This window comes from Danio rerio, chromosome 16 (assembly GCF_049306965.1).
Source record: "Danio rerio strain Tuebingen ecotype United States chromosome 16, GRCz12tu, whole genome shotgun sequence".
In the NCBI taxonomy this organism is placed as follows: Eukaryota; Metazoa; Chordata; class Actinopteri; order Cypriniformes; family Danionidae; genus Danio; species Danio rerio.
In genome coordinates, this window is record NC_133191.1 from 23406758 (window position 1) to 23419617 (window position 12860).

General features: G+C 35.4%; 1 protein-coding gene and 2 long non-coding RNA genes across 3 annotated transcripts in view; all 3 read left to right on the plus strand.

Annotated features, from left to right (window-relative positions):
• The window catches only part of LOC137487900 (uncharacterized), a 1155393-nt gene that overhangs the window by 1019399 nt on the left and 123134 nt on the right, over nt 1–12860 (plus strand). The window lies entirely within an intron of this gene.
• LOC141378084 (uncharacterized) overlaps nt 1–12860 on the plus strand; it is a 361025-nt gene that overhangs the window by 155512 nt on the left and 192653 nt on the right. The window lies entirely within an intron of this gene.
• Nucleotides 1–12860, plus strand: part of LOC108179599 (uncharacterized) — an 81036-nt gene that overhangs the window by 12568 nt on the left and 55608 nt on the right. The window contains exon 2 of the long non-coding RNA NR_170114.1: nt 11606–11816. This is a non-coding gene — a long non-coding RNA (uncharacterized lncRNA). The remainder of the gene's footprint in view (nt 1–11605; nt 11817–12860) is intronic.

Below are 12860 nucleotides of genomic sequence, written 5' to 3' on the forward strand. Positions count from 1 at the left end.
AAGTCAATCCTGTGTCCGCCCCTGTCTTGTGAGAGGAGATTGCTGTCCTTCTGGCGAAGGATGCAATCAAGCTGTTCCCTCCAGCCGAGATGAAGAGCAGGTTTTACAGCCCGTACTTCATCATGCCCAAAAAGAGACAAGGGTTACCACCAAATCTAGATCTGCGCATCCTGAACTGTTATCTGCACAAGATACCATTCAAGATGCTTAATTAAAAGCGCATCCTGCTGTGCATTCATCCTCAGTATTGGTTTTGCAGCAATAGACTTAAAGGACGCATATTTTCATATCTCCATCATTCCATGCCACCGGCCGTTTTTCCAATTTGCGTTCGAGGGAAGAGCATAACAGTGCAAAGTCCCCAAAGTCCAGGTTTTTCCAAACTTGCGGAGGCTGCCCTTTGTTACCAATTCTGTTCATAATTTTTATAGATTATTTTAATTTTTTCAGCTGGTTAGATTAAGCTGAATTAAAATTGACCAAGGTTAAACAGCTGTTGGCAAGCAGCCTCTGTTTATTGGCGCGACTAGCGTTAATGATGCTTTTTGTTGCAAGGTGATTTGCAAGCTTGTTTTGAGCTGCTGTGATGTGAGCAGGGCGGTCGCCGATATCTAATGTCTCATCCTATCTTGTGACCTCTCCCGGATACTCCGCAGTCTCCTGCAAATTTGGATGATTCTCACGAAAACGTAGTTTAAAAAATTTCAAGCATGAATTTAAAAAAAATGTTAAAATTAAATTTTGGTTTTGCAGATAATTGAAACAAAGTCTGGAGCATTTGTCAACATTAATTTAAAAATATATACACATCATTTAGTACCTTTTTGAGCATAATTTCCAAAACAAGTAATAAAAAATCTCAATACCGCAACAGTCTACTAAATTACAAAAAAGCTAATTAATTTTGACATTTTTAAAAAAGGGATTATTAACAGTGATGCGAAATTATTTTTGATTCTAAAATAACATTTATTTTTAAATTAACAGGGTTTTTTATTTTTATTGTTTTTTCTCATTACCGAAACACCGTACACAACTGACAGCACTTTTTTTTTATGTATTTTGATAAAACCTGATGTGTTTTCAAAATAATGTGGCTAACCTGAAAGGACATAATTTGTAGATTATGCACATGCATTGAAAAGCAAACGATTAACATTTTAATAAAATATCACTTAAGGAACATTGGTTGCGGTACTGATAAATAGGTTGCAGAATTTAGGTTAATCGTTTCAACATTGATTAAGTATATTATTAGATTTTGTTAAACATTTAATGTAGAAAAAAAACAACACTGAATTTCAAATTTGCTTTATTATTAATGCTTTGAAACAACTTTAATTTAGAAAAATGTCCATTTGCTTGGAGAAGCTGAAATGAATCATCATCCTCACTAGATAGTGTGGTCTCTAGTACAGCTTTAACCCTCGGGTGTCCCTTATTTGGGAATCAAATTTGTGAGCTTAGCCAGTCAAAAAGGGATGAACAACTAAAGTACCCACAGTTTTTACCTTATTATATTTAGCTAAAATGATTTAGCAATCATATTTAAATAATACATGGTTTCCACTAAATTCATTCTTCCATGGCAGGACGCCACACCAAAATTCATCCCGCCACAGCTACATTACAGCTTCTCATTCAAAACATTTTATTTTTTTTATAGCGGGTGATACTCGCACCAAAACGTACTAAAAGGTAAGTGAATTATAACAGCGCAAACTTTTTTGTAACTGTAGTAGTGCTGTGCATCATTTGTTTAACCCTTAAGGTTATGTGCTGACTGTATGACTGACAGGTGCATGATGCGTGAGGCCAGCAAACACAACATATAGCTTTTTCACTTTACTTCAGGACACATTAATACCGCTCTGTAGGTCTATTAGAGACATTCATAAATATTCCTAGCAAATCTAATAAATGCTGGAGACATAAACGCACTAAATTGCACTTCAGCAGCATTTATTTGAGAGCGCACAAGAAGATCTGCATGCTCTTGAAGCGGCTAATATTTAAGGGGGTGTGCAAGAAGTTTTGTGCACGAGCAGAGGAAATCGGCGTGCAAGCAAAGAGATCCTCATGCTGTAGGCTATTACATAAATGCGATCTCGACTTGTAATACTGCGCTTACGAAATTTGTCATTGAAATAACGCCAGAGGTTGTTGGTAGATCTGTGTAAAAGGCCTGCCGTCACAGCTGGAAAAATCCTAAAGGAAACTAATATTTTTATTATTTTGAATTTTGTTTGGAGGGATTGTGGTAAAAATGTATATTTATGCAGTAAATTAACATACATTTCCCCTATTTTTATTTTTAATCAAGTTTAAATTAGTGCTGTATTTCCGAGTAGGGTCTGTCTGCGGACTTCAAGACAAGGGCATAACATGAATGGGGCATAACTTGTAGTAAAGGCAGAATTTAAAGTCATGGAGACCCACATGTCACTCTATGTTGTTGGCATGATGGCGATGTACCCATCAGTTATTAACATCTAAACCTACTCCACACCTAAACCCAACCATCACAGTGATCAACGCCTATATCAACCACAGCCCTAAACCCAACTATATACTTCATACTTGATATGCTCAAAGTCGTAAGCGAATTGCTAAATGATCGAATATAATAAAATATCAAAGGAATTTGGTGTGGATAAATTAGGGTAAACTTTGGTGAAACTGATCTCTTGTAAGTATTTCCACCACCCTGCCAACAACATCTCATTGTGACATCTCACATGGTTCAATGGGATCTCCATTACTGCAAATTATGCCTCTCTAACTTACTACAAGTTACGCACCTTCATGTTACGCCTGTCTTGCAGTCCACAGACAAATACACTTGGCATTTCCAGGTAAAGTCAAAAACTGCTATTTAAAAAAAAAAAAAAAAAAAAAAAATTCAAAAAGTAGATTAGCACCCTCATGGTGCAAACACTATGTTCTAGTATTACTATCTCTACAATGCTGCTTGGGAATTCCTTTCTAGCGAAGCTAAAATACTTCTTTCTGACAAGTTTTTGACATTTGTTGTTTGACAAAGTAATTTAAAGAGTAAAGTTTTGTATTTTGATTACCGTAAAAACTACATATGGCTATAAAGAGACTACACAAAAGGCTTAACATTTTGTATGATGCAATGTGTTTGTTTTTCCCACTTAGCGTCTTTTTCAGAATCATGATGAATTAGTATTTTTGCAAACAAAATAATATAAATGTTCATATTTGACATATTTGGTTATTTTCTCTTTCTCACTCGGGGCTCTATTTTGACGATCCATGCGCAAAATGCAAAGCGCAGGGGGCAAACGCATTTAGGGTGTCTCAGAATCCACTTTTGCTAATATAAGGATGGAAAAATTCGCTTTGCGTCATAATGCATGATCAAATAGGGAAACCTTATATGCACAGACGTCAATTAGCCTGTACATAATTAATTTCGTTTGTTAAACGCGCAAAGATTTGTTTCAACTATTTCCAAATTCAGTTCTAATTTCCAGCAAACTAATGAATGAACAATAACAATGAAGTGTGGTCAAAAACCTGAGTTATATCCTAATACACATGTTGTGCCCTAAATGGTCTAAAACATGACAGGTGGGCAAATTTTAAATTAAACAAATATAAATATGTAGATAATAATAACATTATACTAAAGCAAATTGTTATGAATGAACTAAAAAAGCCTCCCGAGATGAAGACGCCATATTGCGCCAGGTGTAAAATAGGGCTTTCTGTGTGTGTATGTTTGTGTCTGTGTATGCGCATTTGTACACTGTGTGTGCGCAGATCAAAAATAAATTATTAACTTAAATGATTAGATTTCCTAACACTGTAGAGTGTTTCTTTTAGTAATTACACCTGCTATGCCATCTCCCAATCTAACATCTCTCTTTCTTTTCCTCTTTCAAATCAAAGCAAAATAAAAACGGTTAGTACATTTTAAAATTAACATTAAATTCAAAAGAATTATTTGAATCTAGTATGCAATTTTACTTAAATTCTTATTCCCGAAACACATGTTCTCTCTACCACAGCTGTCCCTAAATGGTTGCAGTATATGAGAAAAGAGTTTCTGAGAATGAGGTGCCTCTATGTTTTGCAAATAATAGAGAAGCTATGATGATTTGAAAAAAAAAAAAAATTCTCAGTGGATAAAATTAAGTCTTTAAAAAAGTTTGTTTTCAAAAAAATTTGCAAATCTAACAATTATGTAAATGTAGAAAACTACCTGTTTCGGTAATGATAATCAAAGTCGTGTAACCATTTTGGCAGGAGAAAATTTTACATTAAACTAAATAAATATTAAAGATTTTCTTTCCTGGCAGTCATCTTAAAACAACTGGCCCATGTGCTACTTTATACAAAATTAAACTTTATTTAAACTCTTTATGTGTGTTTAAACAGCACTTTAAAATGGTTTCGGAGGATGAGAACGTCTGTCACGGACACCTAATTTTTCATTTTTTCTAATTGTCATTATACATGAATATTCTGTAAACTATTTGTTTTGTCATGCAAGATAATCTATTACAACAATTCATTTGTTTTTATTTAAAAATTTGTATGCTAATTTGTTTAAATAACAACATAACACACGTTCAAACATGCATGGACACGTTTCGGTAATGAGAATTTCTGTAGAAAATGCAGTAAAGTGATATAAAATAAATAGTTTGTGTTGAAATTACACATTGTGCTTCGTAGAGAACAGCGTTGTCTTTATTATGTTTTTTTGTTAACAAATTAGTAAGTTTTATACTTAAAATCTTAAGTGCCATTTTGTTTTACTGGTTTTGTGAGAATAACTCATTTATACCGGCTCCGTGACCCCAACCACCCCCCCCCCCCCAAAAGAAAGTTAAAATACCCGGAAATAATGGCGAGTAAATGAGCAAAAGAACAGATCGCGAGAGGCACAATGTAAACATTACATTTTTTTAGATTACATGAATGGAGTAGTAATGATATATGGCAAGTGCAAATCCTTCTTTCCCTCTCTCATTGAGTGATCTGCTGTCAGTAGTTGGAAATAAGCAATATTTGAATGGTCTTGCATGTATTTAGGCCTTTTTACATATAACAATTGAAAGTTCTGTGTTTATGACAATATTGCAAAGTTACTAAAAGCTTGCTGCAATTATTAGTTAAATTAAACTTTATTTATTTTTTAACATGCACATTTAATAATATAACTTCTTGTAATATACTTATTGCAATACACAGTGTATAGGCCTATTTTCTTTAGTAAAGAAATATTAGATTTATAGGTGTGCTTTTCAATTCTTATGCATTTAAACATACGCTCTAAACTTGTTCTTGATTTAGACATGTTGAGCTCTTCTTTCATCATTTGTGATGTTCCCAAATGGCAATGTTTGTAATTCAATCAATCAATCAATCAATCAATCAATCAATCAATCAATCAATCAATCAATCCATTCATTCATTCATTTTCTTTTTTGGCTTATGCCATTTTGTTTGTAATTTTTCTCACCAATTTTTATATCTGTGTTTTATTTTCTGTGGTTCATTCCGCTGTAGAGACCCCTGCTAAATAAGGGACTAAGCCGACGTCAAATGAGTGAATGGATGAATTATTTTCTGTAAAGCTGCTTTTGGTAATGACACATTCACACCTAAATGCTTATAAGAGACATGTTTAAAGAATTATATGCAGCATCCTTCATTTATTTTCAAGGCAAGGTCTTCTCTTAAGGTTCATATTTAGAGGGAGAATGTGCTTAATGCATTATAAAGCTTGAAGCATCAGAATCTGTTCTCAGTATCAGCCAATCATCAAGACAATCGGTACTCGGTAACGGCTAAAAATCCTGATTGCCGCATGACCCAACTTGGCTGTCAGAGCGACAATATTCTCCTTGGCTGTTTAAGACTGATCTTAGTAATTAAGTCAGAAAATACACAAGTACTCTACGAACGGATCACTAGACTCCGACAATGCTGCTTACCGCTAAACGTGTTGGCCAAGCTGGACTTCATGTAGCAAGTTACTCTGCACGTGTCATGTCAATTTATTAAGTTGTTATATACAGTTCAGGTTTCCAAAATGCTCCTGCTGATTGTTTGTCACGTGTGCCCATTCCTGCTCCATCTACAGACAATGCTGTTTCCTTGGATCATTAAGATGATGTAGACAAGGACTTTGTTGCTTTCTGTCTTTTAGATAAGACGTTAAACCGAGGTCCTGACTCTCTGTGGTTGTTAAAAATCCCAGGATGTTCTTCAAAAAAGAGTAGGGGTTTAAACACGACCTCCTGGCCAAATTTACCCACTGGTCTCTGTCCATCATGGCCTCATAACATCCCCAAAATCATAATTGGCTTCATTACCCTGTTTCCTCTCCACCAATTAGCTGGTGTGTGTGGTGTGTGGTCTGGTGCAATATGGCTGCCTCGTGTAATCCAGGTAGATGCTGCACACTGGTGGTGGTTGAGGAGATCTACCCAATGTGTAAAAGTGCTTTAAGTGTCTAGAAAAGAGCTATATAAATGTAAGAAATTATTATTATTTTCTGTTTATCCCCTGTAACTCCATATCTGCTGCAGATGTTGATGATGCATGTGCTTCTTGTCCTACACTGATTAAACTGAGGCAACAGATTTCGAACGGCTGGCCTCCTTTAAGCAGAGGACGGAATACTAAGCTGTTGCCATAATATCTGCTGCAACTGTCTGTCAAGAACAACTTTCTTTTCTGGGGGTCACGGCTAATTGCACCTTTTGCTCTTCACCCTACACTTGTCTCCGTAGCACACGAAGGTCACCAATGAGAGACAAGAACCAAGCAGCACCTCTGTGATCTCTGTTGATGGCCAGAGATGGATGCTCAGGTTCATGATGCTGTGCATTTTTGCCATGTATGCCAACTCAATGGCAAAACTGTAAAGTTACAGCCTGCACCTCTCTAGCCTGTACCGCTTCTAAATGAACCATGACAGAGGTAGCTGTGGATAAAGTCGTACCATTTGAAATCGATTGCAGGTTTGCTATTACATTGACTGATTATTACAGCAAATGGCCTGAAGTATCATTTATTCGCACCATCACTACAGATTCCATGATTAAATTTCTGTCATCCATATTCAGTCACTATGGCAATCCATTGAGCAAAGTTACCAATAATGGTGTTCAGTTTGTGTCTGATTTCTAAGCTGCTTTTATGGAAAAAAGAAATAAACACCTCCATCTTTCCTCTCTAAACTACGCAGCAGTTAATGGTGCTGTAGAGACATTTAACTGTGTTCTCAAACACACCATACATATGGCATTCCAACAGCATCAACCATGGAAAACTGTTGTGACTGATTTTCTAAAGGTGTACCGTGCTACTCCTCACGCTGCCACTGTACCTCAACTTTTCAGCTACTTTTTGGCAGGCAAATCACACAAGGTTGTCTATTCTGCCATCTCCTACTGCATGCTTGAGTATTGATGTATCTGTCTGTCAAAGAGTCACAAGGATGCAAAACAAAATGAAACTGTACACTAATGCTAAGCATGGTGCACAAATTCCTTGATTTCAGAAGGGAGATAAAGTGAGAGTTTTAAACCATCTGTATATACCAAAGAGACACCAGTCATTCTCGGATCTCCTCACAGTCAAAAAAAAAAAAAAAAAAAAAAAAAAACTGGGGATGGGTACATACAGGCTTAGTGATGGTAAAACTTGGAATGCTTCCAATCTCACTGCGCTTCCATGCACAACAGCAACTCCTGTTGACAACACTGATCACAGTCTACTCAGACCTAATCGTACTGTTCAAAAACCTCACTTGTACTATGTTACTTAGAGTTGGGTGTGTTGTTTTACTGAGTTTGTGCTGCTTATGTTACTAAACTGTGTTAGCTTGACTTCTTAAGTTTCTAATACTACCGAACTATTAAAATCTGTATCTCTGCTGTTAAGGAAAAAAAGACAAACAGTGTTTCATATTACAGAGTTAAAGTTGGTTAAATTACTTAGTTGATTGTGTTTTTGATTAGTAACTGATACTGAGCACGTATTGCTTAGGTACCCCACAAGCTGTTTTAAATAGGGGAAAATGTTGTGTTATATGTAACTCAGCGCTGTGACTTTTGTGTTGAAATGAAAAAATTTAAATGTATATTACTGGAGAGACGAAAGTGTAGTGAGTGAAATAAATAAAACGCTGAACACCGCAATTCCTGTCTCGTCGGATTTAATGTTTAAGCTAATACCACACCCTATAAATATTCAAGTATGTTCTACCTCTGATATCTCAATTTTCAACATCCATACCTTTCAACCCAGTGCCCCTCTTAAATTGGGACAGATTGAGGCCGAGCTAGTCATTGCACTCTCTTTATCTCCTGACTAGGGAAATAACAGAAGTTTAAAATTGTGAAGAAATATTAAAAAAAAAATAATGCTGTAATAATGCTTTTTGTTCAACAACAGAATAAAAATAAACTGATGAGCACATCTTCCTGTTTACGTAAGCAAAAGTTTGCATTCACTGAGCTGCTTTTTAATTTAGCAGGGAGCCTTAACTGAACAGACTATTACAGATGCATAGCCACAACATATCTTTTAACAATATGCCTTTTATTCTGTCAGTTTATCTGTCTTTGCCATAAAATACTGTTATAAGCCTTTTTACATGGTTACTAAAGAAACAGTAATTTAAAAAAGGTTCAAGAGACTCCCCAAATTGTTATATATACAGTTGAAGTCAGAATTATTAGCCCCCTGAATTATTAGCCCCCTGTTTATTTTTTCCCCCAATTTCTGTTTAACGGAGCTTGGGAGTATTTTTTCAACACATTTCTGAACATAATAGTTTTAATAACTAATTTCTAATAACTTATTTATTTTATCTTTGCCATGATGACAGTAAATAATATTTGACTAGATATGTTTCAAGACACTTCTACAGCTTAAAGTGACATTTAAAGGCTTCAGTTAATTAGATTGGGGTAATTAGGCAAGTTATTGTATATTGATATTTTGTTTTGTGGACAATCGAAAAAACATATAGCTTAAAGGGGAGAATAATTTTGACCTTAAAATGTCAAATATATATTTATTTCTGAAGAATTAAAGTTGCTACTTAAATAATCATTATGAAGGTTTGTCAGTGTGTCAACTTTGTCAGAAAAGCATTTTTAAAAAGGTAAGAATAAAACAAAATCATTGTCTTCAAATGAAAATCGACTTACCTTGTCAACTTGTATGGACCATCTTTAGCTGCACTGGCGTCCAATTTAGAAAGGTTTAAATATTTTTTTAAAGAGAATGTCAATAAGATATTGGGAAGTTATCCTAAGGTGTCTGACCCTTTGACCCTTTGAAAGTACCTGTATGTGGTCTGACATCTGTAACGAAAGATATGTGATACAAATATAAAGGCCATATCATCCTGCACAAAGAGAGTGCAACATTGCCTGTTGGAACCTCATTTGTCTAGCTGTAGAATGTCTAAAAAGAATGTGTACAGTTCAACGGTCTGGGTTTGTTAGGATCTGTTGGTGCAATGTGAATTGGTGTTAAATACAAGATGATGTTTTAATGTGGGTTGGTAATTGGTGGTTAAAAACTGCTTTATGTAATTTGGCTACTAGTTTTTCAGTATTCTTAAAAATATATTCTTTTGTGGTCAGCAGAAGAAATAAACTCGGTTTTAAAACAAGTGGATAGTGAGAAAATTAAGACATAACTTTTATTTTTGGATAAATTATCCATTTAAACTTTAAAATATATCTATTTTAATGTGCCACAACATTAATACTCAGCATTTGAAGTGTTGTTTTGTTTTAATCAACACTGATTACAAAGCCTGCCTGTTCTTCAAAAGGTTTTGGTTTGACGGCTGCTTTACTACTTACTCATTTATAAAGATTCTTTAGGCATTCTGTGACCGATATTCAACTGCTGATATGTCATATATGAAAATGAGTTATGATTCACTTATTATATTATATAAGAGTTGCTATGTCATGAAATCGTATGTTACTCATTCAGCTTCTTGTTACTCATTTTCATGCAAACCGTGTGGCTTTTATCTGTATAACATTCAACGAAACAAGACAAAATTAAACTTTTCTTTGTTGCTTTACTGTCAAACAGCCACTTATTATGTGGACATAAACAGATTTTGACAACTCGAGTGTTTTAATTTTGCTGCAAATCCGCATTCTGTCTTTCAGCTTCATGTATCTCATTCATCATAATTCGCACACTTCACTGAGACACCCAAAAATACATTTACTTGTTTACTATGTAATGTTACTATTGTTTTAATTGTTAAACTATCATAAATCATTGGGCGTTTCAATAATTAGATGTATGTTAATATAATCATGAGGTTTTAGCCTTGTGGTAGTACTTAAATATTGTCATTATCCTCAGGGCTAAAGCATTGCCATGTAAAAGGGCTTATGCAAACTTTCTAAGTACCATAAGAAAAATGAAAGGCCTTTGAAGTCCAACAAAGCCTTAATCAAACATCAATAAAAAAATTTACTGTTTAATCAATTCACTGTTAGAAAATGCACAATACGTGACTGTTTGCTTTGTGCTTATGCTGTATGCGTGTGCTTGTCTAGAGGCAGGCAGGAAAGTACCTTAACTGCAGAGGGGGGAGGGAAACCAAAAAAAAAAAATACAGGTCTGCCCTAATAAGATCGTAGGACAGAAACACAGTGTTTGTAATTATGATCGTTATGTGTTTAAGGCCTGTGGGTTAGGAGGAGAAATTTACACAATGCATCAGAGTTGCCTTTTGTGTTGGCTATTTTCAGAAAGAGTCCACAAAGAAAACTGCCAATTGCTGTCAATCAAGGCCTAATTAACTTACTGTACACTATATAAAGTGGTAGTTCAGTAAAACTGTTTCACACATAGGGATTAACAGAAAATGTAGGTGTGTGTCTTGTAAATTTGGTGTGTGACCCTACTTTGCTGCTGTGAGAATATGGTCTGGGATGATAGAAGTAACCTTGCTTTTAGACTCGGGTATTCTGATTTTTTTTTTGTTTCCCTCAGTGTAATTTAAAATCTGTGTGACTTTAATGCTTGAATATCGTTTGGTTTGTTCTAGAAAAGAAAAAAAAGCATATGTTTGTAATAACATGACAGTGACTATAAAAAGAAGAACCGCTTTTGGAAGTACCGTTACTTTAGGCACATATTTGGTCGTATTTCCTCAAAGAATTACTGTGACATATGGTAAAAAACAACATTTTTTTTGAGGACGCATTTCCACAATCAACCTGTAAAACAACATTGAAGTTTTTCACTTCACAAAATGTTCTTTGTAGTAAAAAAAAAATGCCATTAAGAAATAATGTGTATAATGTTTATTTTTGGTACCTTTTATCAGATGATCAAGAGTGATAATAATACTTAGGTATTATATTTTTGATAATATATTATATTTTTAATATATAATAATTTGGGGCTTTAAAGGTTATGAAGGAACTCTATTCGCCTTTTTTTGATAAGTTTCAAAATTAATCAACAAATATGTGTGTAAATGGTGAACAATTACTACTGTTTTCGGTCTAGCTACATATTATATTGAATTACAACCTAACGTTCTCTGTTGATTCATGTTTTATAGCTATGACTGCAGAGCTGGACTTTGAGGCCTGGCTTGAGCTTGAATTTCACCCTCTATGCAACTGCTGAATAAGACAAGCCTGCAAATGGACATGCACAAGAAACAAGAAGAAATCATGTTTATTTCATCTATATTCTGCACTATGGATCTGTATTCTGTTTGCATAACGAAAACTGTGGACTGTAATTGTCTGAAAATGAATGGCAGCTTGGTAAGACTTTTTTTTTATTTGACTTGACAAATGTGTGTATTTAAAAATTACAACTAATTAGCATAACTAACGCTGTATGCAGGGATGTATCAGTGGATGTATCAATTGTTTATAGGTTATAAATGCAAAAGTACAAAATGCCTGCTATTTTTATTTTGAAAACTGTCATCATTATTTATGGGTAATAAATATTTGCAGCCACCACTGTAAAAAATCTTTATAAACTCAACTTGAGGCAAGTATGCAGCAAATGCAGCTAAATTGCATATGGTCCACTGAACACTATATAATTTTTTATATCGTAGCTTTTAATAAAAGCCCAATGTAGCAGATATCTGTGATTTATTGTGCAAAAAACTTACCTATTGTTACTGTAGTTTCTAGATATATACTTATTTCCTCCTCCACCGGCAGCCATGTTTGTCTGTGCCTGCCCGTCTGTATGGCCAGCTGGTGTCCGCTGAGTCTGTATCTGCTCAGGGAGTTCCTCACACCATTGTCTGTCACAGTGTGAAGATAGTCTGCCAGAGTATATTGTCTCTTCAGGGCCAGATAACACTGCATTTTGCTTTGCAGTTGTGTTTGAGTTTCCCAGTTGTGTGTGTAGCTGTTCTTGATCTGGTGTGTGATGTGAGTCAGTGGCAGGAGTGTGTTCAGCTCCTCAGGAGATGTATCAGAGACACTGAAGTTCTGGGCCAGCTGGGAGAGTGGGTCTGCTCTTCTGCTCAGCTCTTTGTCTTGCAGGGCTTTATAGAATGAGCTCTGTGTACAGGGTATTGGGTTTTTGTCCCATTTGGCCAGTGTGTGAATGTGTGTTGTGTTCCCTGGGGTCTGGCTCTTTTTTGAAGGTGATGATTTTGGTTTTGTTCAGGTTGACAATCAGGGCCCAGGTCTGGCAGTACTGGTCCAGCAGCTGCAGATTCTGATGAAGGCCCTGTTCGGTGGGCGATAGCAGCAGCAGGTTATCTGCGTACAGAAAGCATTTGATCTGAGAGTCGTGGAGATCGAGACCCGGAGCGGAGGATTACTCCAGACTGAGCGCCA